The sequence below is a fragment of the Podarcis cretensis genome (assembly GCF_951804945.1).
Source record: "Podarcis cretensis genome assembly, chromosome: Z".
In the NCBI taxonomy this organism is placed as follows: domain Eukaryota; kingdom Metazoa; phylum Chordata; class Lepidosauria; order Squamata; family Lacertidae; genus Podarcis; species Podarcis cretensis.
The window spans coordinates 19,718,989-19,732,789 of NC_137184.1; positions in this window are offsets into that span (position 1 = coordinate 19,718,989).

Here is a 13,801-nt window from a genome sequence, read left to right on the forward strand (position 1 = left end):
TGCTCTATAACCAGGCATGCATGTGGAACAAATGGATCCCCCAAATTCACATGCATCTGCAGATCTAGCCCTGCCAAGGGTTCTTTATTGCTCTTTATAAACACATGTGGATACAACTAAGCAGCCAGCAACGCATGTGGCTTCTAAGTGAGACCATGTTTCCTCCAGTTAGGAATCCCTTCCCCTTTTCTCTCCCTCAGTCGAGCTCCACGCAGCAAATGGATCACCCAACAATTTAACAATAGCTCTCTTGTTTTTATTAAAACCATTGGTGGCACTGCAGGGTCAGTGCTAGCAAGCTTCGATTGCACAACTGGGAAAAGATAACCCAGGAAAAACAAAAGAGAAAATTGGGGAACACTTACTGTAGGGTGGCCAGGAAGGCTTTTTAGAAAAAATAATAAGTTAGGGACTTTTTTGCAATGGAAATGATGGCAGTTGTTGCCATCAGTGTGTGCATTTCGAAAACAAAATAAATGCTCTTCCCCTGTGGGGCTTACAGTCTTAGTTCCTCGGTTTCAGAGAAGATGCCAGAGAGATGGGAGGGGAGGAATGAGAACATAAGAATTCAAGAAGAGCCCTGCTGGATCAGGCCAATGGCCCATCTATTCCTGGATCCTGTCTTCACAGTGACCACCCAGACACCTCAGTATTACAAACCAGCTGCCTTTTCCCCACAATGGGAAACCCACAAGCATGCTTTTGGTTTCTGAAAAATCCTGGGCATTACCTTAAATTTAATAAAACACGGAAATGCAACCTTGGGTTCCATGCCATATGACTCTTTAAGAGCCACTGAGTTTGCAAAAACCACCAGGAGGGCAGCACAGAGTTAAAACCATGAAACTCACTGCCACAGAAGGCAAGGATGGCCACCAACATGGACCGCTTTAAAAGAGGATTAGATGAATTCATTGAGGAGGAGAGGGTTGTTTGAGGCTGCTAGCCATAATGGCTCAGCTCTGCCTCCACAGTTAAGAGGCTGCAATTCTTCCAAATAGCAGTTACTGGAAACCGCTGGAGGCGAGAGGGCTTTTCTGTTTGGGTCCTGCTTAAAGGTTTCATTTTTGTGCCTTGGGTTGGCCATTGTGAGAACAGGGTGGCCATCTGTCATGGAGATTCCTACATTGCAAGGGGGTTGGACTAGATGACCCTAGGGATCCCTTCCAACTCTACAATTCTACGATTCTGTTATTCTAGGATGCTGAACTAGATGGGTCATTGGTCTGATTCAGCAGGCTTTTGTGCTGTTCTTATGATCCAAAGTTGTGGAGAAGCAAAATCTGTTGGGGTGCTAATCCTGTGAGGCCCCTCCCCCCATCTTGCTCAGGTTGTCTGTATGCAGTCCTTTCCCCCCTAGAAAAATAGGTGTTGGTGCTGTAACATGAAGTTGATACAGTAAGTGTCACACTTTTTAACAACAACAAAAAAGAGGTGCCGGTACTGCGTACCTATGTGTACCCCCTGAAAAAACACTGTCTATATGTGCAGTCTCCACTGACCTTCTGAAGAAACTGAACCTGGGTAAGTGTCTGGAACCCCTGGAGTCCCTCACTGCTTGGATATTGAAGGGGTTGAGCTAGATGACCCTTGGGAAGTCCTACAGGTCTTCCCTCTCCCACCTCCCTCTTATTTTACTCTCTTCCCCTCATATTCTCCTCCTGTTCCTTGCATCCAAAAGACCTTCCCTCTGGTTATCTCAGAGCTTCACCCCCCCCCCCACACCACCCAAAGTTCAGATGCCAAGTCAGGCAGGCTTTCTGCATGGCTGACCATGTCTGCATCCCTCATTCATTAGCTCATTCTCTTATCTTTTAGCATCACTGCTCAGAGAAGGGGCAAGAGAGCTTCAGCCTGACACAGAGGGAAAAAAGCCTCTGCTAGTGAGATTATAACTTGGGCTGGGGCGGGGAGAGGAGGAGGAGAAGGCAAGAGGAAGGGGGTTTCTACTCCAGTGGGTGGGGGCATCTGCCACTGTAGATTAGGAGAAGTAAAAAATAAATTGATTAGACACAGAGCTGGTGTGTGTGTGTGTGTGTGTGTGTGTGTGCGCGCGCGCGCATTAAAAGCATTCATGTGTGTCAGAACATTAGCTGGGATTTGTGCATTGCAAGGGGTTGGACTAGGTGACTCTTGGAAAACTTTCCAGCACCCTACAATTCTATGATTCTTCAACTTGGATTCCTGCACTGCATGGGGTGGAGCAGATGGCCTTTGGGGTACCCTTTGATTCTACAACCCTACAATTCCATGAGCCTATGTTTCCTGGCCTTGCTTCTGGATCACATTTTGGACTAAGGTCAATTCTTTGTGCTTGATCTGGGTTTGCTGAGAAGTGACTATCATGGGTAAGTGTTTTGCCACCTTGGGTGGTCTTTACCTTATGCCCCCTAGGGACATTCCCTGGAATGTAACAGTGGGTCAATGACCTCTACTTGAATACTTGAGTCCCAAGTCATTTATGGCTTTGTTCTTTAAACTGAATCCTGGAAAGGCAGAGGTGCTGCATGTCCCAGGTTCTCAGGTCTGGGAGGAAAGGAGGCAGCTTGCCCATGACTGGGTTGCTCTTCCTTGGAAGGAGCAGGTTCGAGTTGGGGGCTGCACCTGAATGCAACACTGTCACTGGAGACTCAGTTGGAGTGTCTTTTTTCAACTATGATTGGTTCACCAACTATGGCCCCTGCTGAACAGAGATGGCATGGCCACTGGACTTCACCCTCTCACAACTTTCAGGCTGAATTGCCACAATGTACTTCATGTGGGGCTGCCCTTGAAGACCACTTGGAAACTTCACTTGGTCAAAATGCAGCAGTTGGATTTCTGGCTGTGGTTCTATGCAGATCCTGTGCAACCCCTCACAGTGGCAGCAAGAATGTGATAGCTCATTGTCCTGTGAATCTGATCAGGAGAGCTTTAAACTATATCCTAAGGGGGAGGGAGACAATATTGTAGATGACAGGGGAACACCTTGTACTAGGGACAATAGCTTCATTGATGCACAGGAAACTGAGGTAGGGCCCCGTAAGCCTGCTAAAGGACAGGAAACTACAAGAAGGAAGCAGCCAGAGGAAATGACTCATGGTTTCAGTTGTCTCTACACTATTGCACAGAATATGGGAAACAAGCAAGACAAATTTGAGCCCGTTTGTTTCCCATATTCTGTGCAATAGTGTAGAGACAATTGAAACCATGAGCAGACATTACTGAAACCTGGTGGGTTGAGACTCATGACTGGAACTGAGGGGCACACCTTGTTCAAAAGGAACAGACCAAACAGGAAGGGAGGGGGAGCAGCATTATACATAAAATATATATTTATGAAGGATACCTAAAGGACACATTTGTGAAGAGATCCATGACCTGGAGCGTGGAAGACAGATTGAGAGTATATGGGTAAAAATTGTTGGAAACAACCACAACCTTACTGTGCATGTCTGCTATAGGCTTCTAACCCAGACTAAAAATTTGGATGGTGCCTTCCTACAGCAGATTACCAAACATTCAAAAATGAGAGCTAGTGTAGTTATGGGAGCCTTAGCTACCCATATTTGTTAGAATTCAAACTCTGCCAAGAATGTAAGGTCCAACAAAGTACTCCATTGCCTCACTGGCCATTTCATTTCCCAGAAGGCGAAAGAAGCAATAAAGAGATTATCTAGCTTGGACCTGGTCCTCACCAACAAGGAGGAACTGATCAATGAAATGGAAATACAGGGAACCTTGGAGCAAAGTGGTCATGTCCTCTTGGGTTTCATGATGCAGAAGCAAAGGAAAGCTGTGTGTACTTGGACATGCAGTAGATAATTTAAGAAGGCTGATTTCAAAAAGCTGAAGGAACTACTGCAGATGGTCCCATGGTCAGAAATACTCAAAGAGAAGGGAGTCCAAGACTGATGGGAGAGCAAGCTTAATTGAACTCAAGGGGACTTACAGTGTGGTACAGTGGTTAGAATGTTAGACTAGGATCTTGGAGAGTAGGGTTTGAATCCCCCTATTTTGACCATAAATGGGTGGTCCATGGGTAACCATGGGCCAGTTGCCACCTCTCTCAGCCTAACTGATCTCACAGGGTTCTTGTTTTGGGGGTTAAATGAGGAAGAGAGGAACAACATACATCACACTGAGCTCCTTCTGAAGGGAAAGGTCAGATGCAAAAGCAGTAAATAGGTATAAATATACACATACATACTTTGGAGCAGATATTCATAGGATTATGCCTTAATAAAATTGTGTATTAAGCTGGAGGGATTTTTCCCCCCTTCATTTTTTAAATCTGTGACATTATTTATTCTTGGGTTGTTAGTTTGTGGTTCTGCTGGTTTTATTACTTGCCTTGCTTTTAATTTATTGTGTCCCTCTTAGAGAGCATCTCTAGTGAGTGGTTATGTGGGGACCGGGCAGAGACAGACTGTCTCTCTGCAGATATTCATCAATCCTGAGAGGAAATGGAACTCAGTAGGGCAGGAAGTGCCAGGCTGCTAAATGCATCTTGAACCCTTCCATTAATGAGACAGTTCACATGGGCAATTCAATTCCAGTCAACTGCATCTCTCAGATCTTGGGATGAACAGATTTCCTCACATCTGTTGCTTAATTGGTCCATGGGCTTACTCTACCTGGAATACAAGAAGCAACCTCTTCTCACAGTAGCTGACCAGATGCCCAAAAGAGAGATCTGCAAGGAGGACCTAAGCACAAGATCTCTCTCACTTCCTGTAGTTTCCATAAGACTGTAAGACGAGCCTGTGTAACCCAACATCCTGTCCTAACTGTGGCCATCCAGATGCCAGTGGGAAACCAGCAAGCAAGACCGGCACTCTCCCTTCCAGTGGCTTCCAGAAACTGGCATACAGATGTTTTCCTGCCTCTCAGTATGGAGGTAGAGCAGAGCCACATGGCTAGTAGCCATCAATAGCCCTACCCGACATGAATTTGTTCAATGTTCTTTTAAAGCAATCTCATTTGGTCACCATTGCTGCCTCCAGCACGAGCGAGTTCAAGAGTTTAACTATGTCATGAAGTACTATCTTTTATCTGTCCCAAATCTTCCCACTTTCAGCTTCACTGGATGTCCTTGACTGTTTGTCTCTCTTTCTGAAAATCTCCCCATTGTGTCCATACAGATGCTTGCTTCAGTCGCTGCCAATGTTCTATAGGGTGTGGGTGATATGATTTTAATTTGTTTTCTCAAAAAGCAAAATAAAAACTGGGGATGTCCCTCCATCCATATCCCATCATTTACCAATGCACTCTGCTAGCAGATGTTCAGTTTTCATTTTTCTCTCTAAGCTGGACTGACCTTGATTTTGACCCCATGGCCTCATGCCTCCCCCTTCCAACTCTCATTTTCCCCATTAAATGACAAATACAGCTTCTATTTCCATAATGACTGTCACCAGGAAAGAGCTGGGGGAAGAAGGATAAAAGTTCTTTAATAGTAAACAGCAACAACATAGAATTGTACAGTTGGAAGGAACCTCCAGAGGTCATCGAGGCCAACCTCCTGCAGTGTAGGACTTGCACCTTATTTTCCCTCTTGCCTCTGGCAATCAACAAACCCCTTTGTGTTCTGAATCTGATGCATTAAGATCCTTGCACGGTGGACAGCTGCCATTAAACAGTTGTATCCTTCCAAATCTACCTTTCACATTGTGGTCATGTTAGTACCCTTGAGCGCTGACTAGTGCATTTCTAGGCTGCGTCAAATCTCACCCAAGGCCCTGTGTCCAGTTTGGGCAGTTCAAGAAGGATATTGACATGGTAGATAACCCTCAGGGCTCTGTCTAACCCTACATTTCTGTGATTCTGTATACATGCATGCAGGGTGAGTTATGAAGTTTCTATAAAATCCTTTTTAAAAATATAAATCAAAAGACAGCTTTCATTTCTAACTTAAGATTGCAGAGGAAACAAACAGATCAAGCTAATGTGCAAGACACGAGCTCTTGAACCCGCAAGGCACTTTGCAATATCTAAGATTTTGGCAGCTGAAGGCGGAGGAGAGTGGGGAAAATGACATCTGCATTGGAAACAGGAGCCAACGACCCTGAAATAAACAAAAGGCGGGTTTTCATATATGTTCTTAGAAGCAGGATGGAGGCCTCAGCAATATCAGGCAGACACAGAAGAAATATATGTAAATGTAAAAGTCCCAGAAAATAAACATCCTTGTAATGTAATTAAGGAGTAGCAAGATGTTAAGGGTTAGGTTACACTTTAGAATGCAATGGGGGGAAATTGCTCTCCCCACCCCCCGCATCAATAGACAGATCTTGTGATCCTTTTACACCAAGAGTCATTATGGACTCAGCTACACAGCTGCAAATAAAATGTTTTAAATGTGTTGTAAAGTGCAATATACAAATGTGACACTAGATAGTGACAGTGACCTATGCAAAATTCAATGTATTTTTCAAAATGTTTTAAAATTTTCACAGCATTTTTTATATGTATGCAGATTCCACCTATGTAGAGTGTTAGATCAACAGCTGTGATCCTGTGCATTTTCCACTCACAAAATCAAAAGCAGTAGGGAAAACAGAGAACTTGTAGCAATGTCTTCTTCCACAGCAACATTCACTAATTTGCAGCATTCACTAATTGTAACAACATTGTGCATTACTGATACCTCTATATTATCCCAAAGGGCAATGCACCAGTTAAGGCCACAGTAATGACAGAACATTTCAGGAGTCATTTAGATGTGGTTTTTGTGTTGCAGAGGGTTGGACTAGATGACCCTTGGGGATGTCAGCAGACTTTGCAGCTTGGGTTAATTAAATTAGAATAACAAGTTACAGTTTCTAGAGTTCAAATGCTTCATTCATGCAGGAGTTATTTACAGGATGAGTGAAGATGAGAGAGAGAGAGAGAACCAGCATATATCTTGTCCAGAGAGAAGAACAAACAAAAATGGCTCAGTTTATAGGGGTGGAGTTAAAATGGATGGAAAGGCTACAAGCAAGTGCTGGCTACACTACTAGACAAACAGTGTCCTCTTGTGGTTTAAAGCAACACATGCATTAACTAGAAGCTGAAGAGAAGGACATGTATTCGCTTTTCTCCAACAGGAGGTCCCTTCTATCTCTACAATTCTGTGGCTCTGATTCCTGCATTCCAGGGAATTGAGCAAGATGACCCCTGCAGTGCAGGAACCACACCTCAATAATCCCTGACAGGTGGCCATCGAACCTTTGCTTAAATACTTCCAATGAATCACAGAATTGTAGAGTTGGAAGAGACACCCAGGGCCATCTAATCCAGCTCCCAGCAATGCAGGCATCACAGCATGTGGTTTCCCTTCTCCTTCGGACTTCAGCTCAGCTCAGACATGCAACAGGTCAACAGCAATGTAAGCACATCAGTGACTTCCACCATCAACTAAAAACTTTGCAACTGACTGGAGAGCCAAATTAATTTTGCTATTTTTTTCTCCATGTTGAACTTCTGAACTTACTAAAGCCAAGCTGGGGGCAAGAAGAGAGATTGAATGCTCCTCTCCCTCAAGTCTGAGATGCAATTATTTATTTAGGTCGAACCTTTGGTTTAGCTTTGTCTCGTTCTCTCATCCCTCCTGGAGCAATCCTGCTCAGTGCTAAGTACAGTATATGGAAATGGAACAGTATTTTGAAAAACAAAGGACTTGTTTCTCATCTCTTAACTGCAGTCAGGGGCTGTACTGCCAAATCCTGGAAGACCTTTAATCTTAATAATCTGGATTGCTGGAACTCTAGGGTTTGGCAGATTGCCGTGCTTGAAAACACATCCCATAAACTGAAATTATCTAAAGGGCAGAGCTCTAATGACCTCCCTCCTCCCATGTATGGCATGATTTTATTTATTATACTAATCTTGAGACACACAGTGCCACCAGTGAATGGAATCCAAGAATTGTAGAGTCTGAAGGCACCCCCAAGGGTCATCCAGTCCAACCCCATGTAATGCAGGAATGACAACTAATGTAATGCATAATGTCTGTGCCATCAATATATGCAAGTGTCTGGCTCATTTAAGACCATATAGGACCATTATTTTCAATAATGATGGAACTCGCATATAGAGAATACTTTTTGTTTTTTAAAGAAATTTTATTATTTGTAAAGGGTTAATATTCACATGAGTTAATACTTTAACATCCCTTTGGAGCTGCACTGAGTCTTTGCACTTTGCACTCAGGACAGATAAAAGGAACTATTTCTTCATGCACTTGGAGGCAGCGATGCTTCTGAATGCTTGTTGCTGGAAGCCAGTGCAAGGGAAAAGGCTCTTGTGCTCGAATCCTGCTTGTGAACTTTTGATTGGGGCATCTGGGTGGCCCCTGTGAGAAGTGGATGCTGGACAAGATAGGTCATTGGCCTGATCCAGTAGGGCTCTTATGTCCTTATTCTCTTGGGCTTGGATCCTGCTTACAGAAGTCCCATTGAGGCACCTGGTTGCCCACTGTGATAAGAGGTTGCAGAACTAAATGGCGCCCCCTTTGGCCTGATCCAGCAGGCTCTTGCGATGTTCTCATATTCTTACTTTCCTCTTTTCAGGCTGTGACACTTCGGGGCTTAAATCTTTGCTCCTTTGTTTGCTTTTCTTTTTCATATGTTTGCACTTTTGTTTTTGTTGTTAATAACTTAATTTTTTTTTTTTTTAAAAAAAGAATTAATTAAAAGAAACAAAGTAAACAGAGCTCTCTGTGGAAACTGCAAATCCCATGAGCTTGGTAGACAAACCCTGCCAGGCTGGATGGCACTTTCTAGAAACACCTTGTCACTACAAATTCACATCATGCGCTTTCTCTGTGTGGATTTAAAGCCTGATGAATTCACCCTCACAATTATGGGCAGCTCATGTCTCTGGAGGCCCATACCAAGACATTGTTTGGTTTCAGGTCATGGAGATGCTGCCGTCGTTCGCAATGCTTAGATGTCCCAAACGCCTTGTCAATTGGGATGCAGAAATGCCCTGAATCAACGGAAAGAGAGACAAAGAGAAAAGGGGTCAGCACAATGCTCAGCTTTGCACTGCAGTTGACCCTTTGCTTGCCCAAATGTGAAGGTTCATCTTCCGGACACTTGGTCATAGAGTCACAGAAAACGAAGGCTGGAAGGAACCCCAAGGGCCATGTAGTCCAGCCCTTGCGGTGCAGGAATCCCAGCTAAAGAATCCCTGGCAGATAAAAGAATATAAGAAGAACCTGCTGGATCAGACAAAAGGACCATCTTATCCCGCATCATGTCCTCACAGTGGCCAACCTGATGCCCCGGTGTTATGTACTGAGTCAAATAGGATCCAAACTGCAGCAGTCTGATTGGTCCTAGAACAATAGGATCCAAAAGGCAGCAGTCTGATTGGTCCTAGAACAATAGGATTCAGAATGCAGCAGTCTGATTGGTCCTAGAACAATGCAGCAGTATGATTGGTTGGCAGGAACCACCCAATCATGCTCCAGATTGAAGTGAATCCACAACCTGATTGGCTTACAGTAGAATTCCGGAATTAGCCAATCATGTGCAGCCCATTGTGTAAATAATGTATATAAAGCAGATACTTTGAGGGGACATTCATTCATTCCTCCTCACCACTATGAACTGAATAAAGAGCATGAAATCACTTTGCGCCTCTGAGTATATTTCACTGGCGACGAAGGTGGGATCCCGCTGAGCTGACTGCCACACACAGCACCGCAGCACCGCCACCTGCCGCACCGCTGCCTCGCACCGTGTATCCAGGCTTCAGCTCCGGGACACAAGGAACTCAGAATGGCAACCAACAGCAGCTTCTCACCGTTCAACCCAGCATCCGGAGACTGGGAAGCGTACGCCTCCCGTTTCACCTTCCTCCTAGAAGCCAAAGGGGTCACCGATGAAGAAGACGCCAAGAAGAGGGCAATATTCTTCAGCGTTTGCGGAGAGGAGACATTTGAAATTGCCCGGGCTCTCCTTGCGCCTGAAGACGTTGCTACTGTTCCATACAAAACAATAATGGAACAGCTGAAGGGGCACTTTTCGCCACAGCCCTCAGTGGTGGCTCGTCGAAATGCCTTCTATGCAAAGCGGCAAGCCCCTGGGGAAACCATAACTGGGTTTGTGACCTCTCTCCGCCAAGCCGCCCGGTTCTGCAACTTCTCAGAGCTGGAGAACATGCTTCGTGACCGCCTCGTCGGTGGCCTGAGGGATGAGAAGCTGCAACGACGCCTCTACGCTAAGAAGAACCTAACGTTCCAGGTCGCTCTGGAGGAGGCCCTGGCAACGGAAGCTGCCGAGAGGTCGACGCAAGAGGCACGGCTGAGCCAGCCATCCCAACCGAGGGTCCACCACGAAGACCTCACTGACGACTCAGGATCTGACAGGGAGGAGGTGCACCGAGTACAGCAGCGCACTCAAGCAGCCCACATACCACAGCTGCCTCGACGAGAAGGAGGGAACTGCGCAAGCTGTGGAGAAAGTCACGAGAGGAGGACCTGCCGTTTCCGCAACGCAGTGTGCAGGCAGTGCAGAAAAGTGGGACACATCGCCCGGGTGTGTCGGGCTCGGCCCACCCGATGCCAGGCATCAGATGACCAATCCAAGAACCCCAGGTCCCGGGGCCCAACGCACCAAGGCAACTCGACGGAGCTCACGGACTTCCAGGTATACCAGTTGCCCCACCCCAATGTAGAGAAAATTTATGTAGAGGTACGGATAGAGGGGGCCCCATGCCGCATGGAGCTTGACACGGGTTCAACTCTATCCATAATCTCGGCAAGGACCTTAAGGAAACTGTGTCCTAGTGGGGGTCCCAAACTCAGGCCGGCCCCATTCACCCTCCGGGACTTCCAGAAACGTAAGGTCCCCACAATGGGGGTGGGGACCTTCAGGGTGCAATACCGAGGGCGGACGCGGCAACTGGACTTACTTGTGGTCAAGGGCCCCTACATTAGCCTACTGGGATTGGCATGGTTTGGACCACTGGGGCTAGCTGTCACCAGGGTGAACCACACTAGCTTACAAGTGGACGTGGACACCATATGCAAGGAATTTCCGGGGGTTTTCGATGGGAAATTGGGACAGTATACGGGCCCCCCCATTGCTCTACAGCTTGACCCCGCAGTACGACCGGTCAGGCTCAAGGCCCGCCGGGTCCCGTTCGCCCTGAAACCCCGTATAGACGAGGAATTGGACCGGCTCGTGGAGCAAGGAGTGCTGGAGCCGGTGCCTAATGCCCCCTGGGAAACCCCAATCGTCACACCCGTCAAGCCTAATGGTTCGGTCCGCATCTGCGCAGACTACAAATGTACCATAAACAAGGCCCTCACGGCCCATGCATACCCAGTGCCAGTGGTCAGCCATGTTCTTGCCACCCTGGCTGGGTCAAAAATTTTTGGCAAGCTGGACTTGGCCCAAGCATATCAACAGCTGCCAGTAGATGAGACCACAGCAGAGGCACAGACGATTGTGACGCACAGAGGAGCATTCAGGGTAAAGCGGCTGCAATTCGGTGTCAGCGTGGCACCAGGCATATTCCAGAATCTAATGGACTCTCTCCTTAAAGGGATTCCTGGCGTCACCCCCTTCTTCGATGATGTGTTGATTGCCGGGCCCACACCAGAGGAGTTTGAGGACCGCCTCCGCACCGTTCTGCACCGTTTCCAGACAGCGGGTCTCAAGGTGAAGCGGGAAAAATGTCTACTAGGAGTGCCCCAGGTGGACTTTCTGGGATTTATGGTGGACGCAGAAGGGGTCCACCCGACTGGGGACAAGGTACGGGCCATTTGTGATGCCCCAGCGCCCAAGAACAAGACTGAACTTCAGGCCTTCTTGGGACTATTGAACTTTTACCATTCCTTCCTTCCCCACAAGGCGGCGGTAGCGGAGCCCCTACACAGACTCCTGGACAAGCGGGCCCCTTGGGTGTGGGGCCAGCGCCAGAAGGCCGCATTCCAGGCAGTCAAGGACTTGCTTGTCTCAAACTCGGTCTTGGCACACTTCGACGAGAGGCTGCCAGTGGTGCTAGCATGCGACGCCTCGCCCTATGGCATTGGCGCTGTCCTGGGACACCAACTCCCAGATGGAAGAGAGGTACCGGTGGCATACTTTTCCCAGACACTCAATGCAACTGAGCGGAACTACTCACAAATCGACAAGGAGGGTCTGGCAATCGTGAAGGGAGTTAAAAAATTCCATGATTTCTTGTACGGGCGGCCCTTCACCGTGGTGACTGACCACAAACCGTTGCTTGGCTTGTTTGCCCCCGAAAAGCAGACCCCCCAAGTGCTGTCTCCTCGCGTCCTCAGGTGGTCAATTTTCCTTGCCAGCTACCAGTATGCACTGATTCACCGCCCTGGGAAGGCGATGGGCCATGCGGACGCCCTCAGCAGGCTGCCACTACCGGAAACAGGCCCTGACCCAGCACCTGCACAAGAGGTTATGAGCCTGGAGCTGCTTCCTGACCGCCCCATTCAGGCACAAGAAGTTGCACACCATTCCAAGAAAGATAGGGTCATCTCCCGGGTCCTGGACTGGGTGTGGAGGGGATGGCCCAGCAGCAGACCCGGGCCAGAATTCGCCGGCTACACAACCCGCAAACATGAACTGTCGGCCCACAAGGGGTGCCTGTTATGGGGAAGCAGGGTCGTTGTTCCCCAGCCCCTCCGAAAAAGGGTCCTCACAGCCCTACACGAGACACATCCAGGGGTAGTAAGAATGAAGGCCCTTGCCAGGAGTTATGTGTGGTGGCCGGGGATCGACGGAGAGATAGAGGCCTGGGTCAAACACTGCCAGGCCTGCCAAGAATCCCGCCCGGATCCCCCAAGGGCCCCAGTCCAGTCCTGGGAGTCCGCCCGAGCACCATGGTCACGACTGCATGTGGACTTCGCTGGCCCCTTTCAGGGGAAAACATTCTTCATAGTGGTGGACTCCTACACCAAATGGCTGGAAGTTGCACTGGTACCGTCCACTTCTACGTCCGCAGCCATCCGGGTACTACGCAGGCTGTTTGCTACCCACGGGCTCCCTGACACTCTCGTCTCAGACAACGGGACTGCATTTACGTCAGGAGAATTCCAAACCTTCACAGCGCAGAACGCCATCCGCCACATCCGTTCGGCGCCATTCCACCCTGCCACCAATGGCCAAGCAGAACGCATGGTGCGGACCACCAAGGAAACCCTTCGCCGCATGACGCAAGGGGATTGGGAGTACCGCCTTGCCACATTCCTTCTAGCACAGCACAGCACCCCCAGCTCAACGACTGGCAGGAGCCCTGCTGAACTACTAATGGGTCGGCGCCTTGCAATCAGATTGGACCGCCTTCACCCCGATAGAGCTCAGGATGAGGTAGTGGTGGGGGAAGGCAGGAACCCCCGGACCTTCGAGGCCCAGGACCCAGTGTACGCAAAGAATTTTGGAGCAGGCCCTGCATGGGAACCCGCCACAGTCACCAGGGTCACTGGCCCCGTGTCGTACGAGGTGCTAACAGATGGGGGGCAATGCTGGCGCCGCCACTGCGACCAGATACGCCGACGATTCCCGGGAGAAAACCAGGAGGAGGAGGACAGGTCAGAGGAGTCCCAAGGGAACAGTGGGGCAGTGAGGCCCATAGAGCAGCAGGGGCCAGCAGGAGAGGCAGAATCAGTAAATACAGAGAGGACCCGTGAGGCCGAAAGGACACCGGAACCAGAACCACGACTGAGCGAGCCGGTTGCGCCAGACCAAACAGCCCCATCACAGCCAGCATCCTTGGAACACGAGCCAGAACCTGAACCCCGGACCAGGGAACACCCCAGGCCGCAACGCACACGTAGGCCGCCAGCGTACCTTGAGGACTATGAATG